Source organism: Rutidosis leptorrhynchoides, chromosome 1, assembly GCF_046630445.1.
Source record: "Rutidosis leptorrhynchoides isolate AG116_Rl617_1_P2 chromosome 1, CSIRO_AGI_Rlap_v1, whole genome shotgun sequence".
NCBI classification, from domain to species: Eukaryota; Viridiplantae; Streptophyta; class Magnoliopsida; order Asterales; family Asteraceae; genus Rutidosis; species Rutidosis leptorrhynchoides.
Window position 1 is genome coordinate 41,353,301 of NC_092333.1, and position 3,342 is coordinate 41,356,642.

General features: G+C 30.4%; 1 non-coding gene across 1 annotated transcript; it reads right to left on the minus strand.

The window, feature by feature from the left end:
* Positions 1–225: 225 nt before the first annotated feature.
* Positions 226–332, minus strand: LOC139886717 (small nucleolar RNA R71). Its single transcript, XR_011772589.1, has one exon. It is a non-coding gene; the product is annotated as a small nucleolar RNA R71 (small nucleolar RNA).
* Between the last annotated feature and the right edge of the window lie 3,010 nt (positions 333–3,342).

The following is a 3,342-nucleotide window of genomic DNA, read 5'->3' on the forward strand; positions in this document are numbered from 1 at the left end:
ATAGATGAGAATCCGTTTGAACACATACAACACTTTAATGATCTTTGTGATATTTACAAAACCAAAAATGTCACCGATGACGCTTTTAAGTTAAGGGCATTCCCCTTTACACTTCAAGGAGACGCAAAAGCTTGGATGTAAAGTTTACCATCCGATTCCATAAGGTCTTTTCAAGAATTAACAAATGAGTTTATCAATCACTTCTTTCCACCGTCAAAAGTAGAGCGACTTAGAATGGAGATTAATGGGTTCACCCAACGGGGTGATGAGAGTTTGTATGATGCATGGGTATGATTCAATAAGCTACTAAGAGCTTGCCCACCGCATAGTTTGACGAAGAAGGAATACATCAATACATTTTATCGGGGTTGTAATACTTTAACGAAGCAATATCTTGATTCTTCATCTGGTGGAGTATTTATGTACAAATCACCAAATGCGGCCGAAATTATGTTAAAAGACATCTCGGTCAACACATATGAATGGGCACCTTCACCGCGAGATTTATCAAGGAAAAAATGTAGCACAAGTTGAGAGTGATAATGGACAAGTGACGCTTGCAAGTTTGAACAATTAATTTCAAACATTTGGGAAAGAGTTAAGAAAAGTTCAACAAACGGTAGTTGCAATGCAAGTAGGTTGTCAACGATGTGAGGGTCCACATTTCACGAAGAATTGTCCTCAAATTACTCAATGCAATAATATTGATCTAGATGACATTCCCATGAATTCGGATGCTCATGTGAACTATGTGAGTAATCAAAACTATCAACGGGGAGGAACATCTAATCAAAGCTACTACAATCCTAATAAAAAACAAGTGTCGTTCAACAACCAAACCAATACACCACCCGGATTCACAAACCAAAACCGAAATCAAGGTCATAGCAACAACTACAACCAAAACCGAAACAACAACTTTCAATACCAAAACCAACAACCTTACAACAACCAACCTTATAACAACCAAGCCAATTCGAATTATCAAAACAACCAAGGTTATAGTCAAACACAAAATAACCAAAGATACAATCAACAACCTCGACAAAACTTCCAACAATCCCAACCTACAAAGAGCTTAGAAGAAATCAAGCAAAACTACATCAAGAAGGTAGAATCAACTGAAGCTTTCTTAATGAAAGAGAATGAGCTCTTGAAGCAACAAATCTGAAACCAACAAGCCTCATTCCAAAACCTTAAGAGTGTTGTTGGAAGACTTTCAAATCAAGTTGCAGAAAGACCACAAGGAACCTTACCTTCAAATACTCAAGTTAACCCAATCAACAATTACAACAATAACCGTCAACCAAACTAAAATCAACAAAACAACGACACAAGAGTGATTCCTATTGAGGGCACCAACCAAAACCCTAATTACCCAAACTGAAACTAAAATGTCAACGCCATAACCACTCGAAGCGGTTTAACCACTCAAGGGATTGAAGATCCTCAACCCCAACCCTTTATCACCCATGAGCCACTACCAAGTTTTATTGGAGAGGAAACCGGGGTCAATAAGGAGAAGGGTAAAGTGAAAGGACCCGTTCATATACGTTATAAACGATTCACAATAGTTGATTACATTGCGAGGTATTTGACCTCTATATGATACATTTTACAAACATTGCATTCGTTTTTAAAAGACAATCTTTCTTTACATCAAAAATTGACAGGCATGCATACCATTTCATAATATCCACTATCCAACTATAAATTGATTTAATAATAATCTTTGATGAACTCAATGACTCGAATGCAACGTTCTTCAAAATATGCTATGAAAGACTCCAAGTAATATCTTTAAAATGAGCAAATGCACAGCAGAAGATTTCTTTAACACCTGAGAATAAACATGCTTTAAAGTGTCAACCAAAAGGTTGGTGAGTTCATTAATTTATCATAATCATTTATTTCCATCATTTTAATAGACCACAAGAATTTCATTTCCAGTTCTCATAAATATACGTCCCATGCATAGAGACAAAAATAATCATTCATATGGTGAACACCTGGTAACCGACATTAACTAGATACATATAAGAATATCCCCTATCATTCCAGGATCCTCCTTCGGACATGATATAAATTTCGAAGTACTAAAGCATCCGATACTTTGGATGGGGTTTGTTAGGCCCAATAGATCTATCTTTAGGATTCGCGTCAATTAGGGTGTCTGTTCCCTAATTCTTAGATTACCAGACTTTAATAAAAAGGGGCATATTCGATTTCAATAATTCAACCATAGAATGTAGTTTCAATTACTTGTGTCTATTTCGTCAAACATTTATAAAAGCGCATGTATTCTCAGTCCTAAAAATATAAAGGGTAAAAAGGCAAATGAAACTCACCATACTGTATTTAGTAGTAAAAATACATATAACCTCATTGAACAAGTGCAAGGTTGGCCTCGGATTCACGAACCTAAATTAATTATATATATTTATGTGTTGATCAATATTTGTCTAACAAATTAGGTCAAGTCATAGTGTACCACAATCCTAATGCTCGAGACTAATATGCAAAAGTCAACAAAAGTAAATTTGACTCAAAATAATTTCCAAAAATCTATACATGATTAATATATAGTTTAAATATCGTTGTTTTATATTTTTAAATATTTTTAAAAGATTTATTAGAGTAAATAATATAATTTATTTATTAATAAATAAAATTTTATATTAAATTTATATAATAAAATATACTTTTATATATATTAAGTAATAAAATTTATAGGGTTCATTTAATATCATAAAGATAATATGATAGGTATTATTAAAGTAAGTTATTACACGTAGTAAAATATGTTTGTATCACATATTTATTTGATAAAATAATATCTATAATGATAGTAAGTAAAAGTTGTATTATTTTGTAATAATAATTATTATAAATATATCAATATTTATAATTACTAAGATGACATTAGATAAAATGATAATTCTAATTATGATAATTTTAATATTTACGATAATTTTTAATATTATCTTTAAAATAATAATTCTATTTAAAATAATAATAATAATGATATTTTATAGTAACAATGACATTTCTATTAAAATGATAATTTTTGTTAAAATGATAGTTTTAATACTAACGATACTTTTAATAATAATAGTAATGATAAAAATAATAAGAACAATAATTTTATCTAAATCAATATCTTATAATATTTTAATTTCTTCATGATACTCTTACCCATTATTTCCTAATCATTTCGTTTAATAGCTTTTAATCATCTTTTATATCGTGTTCATAATAATGATAATAATAGTAATCAAAATAATTAGGTGTTACAAATATTTGTTTTAATTACACTAATATTAATAATGATAGTTACTATAA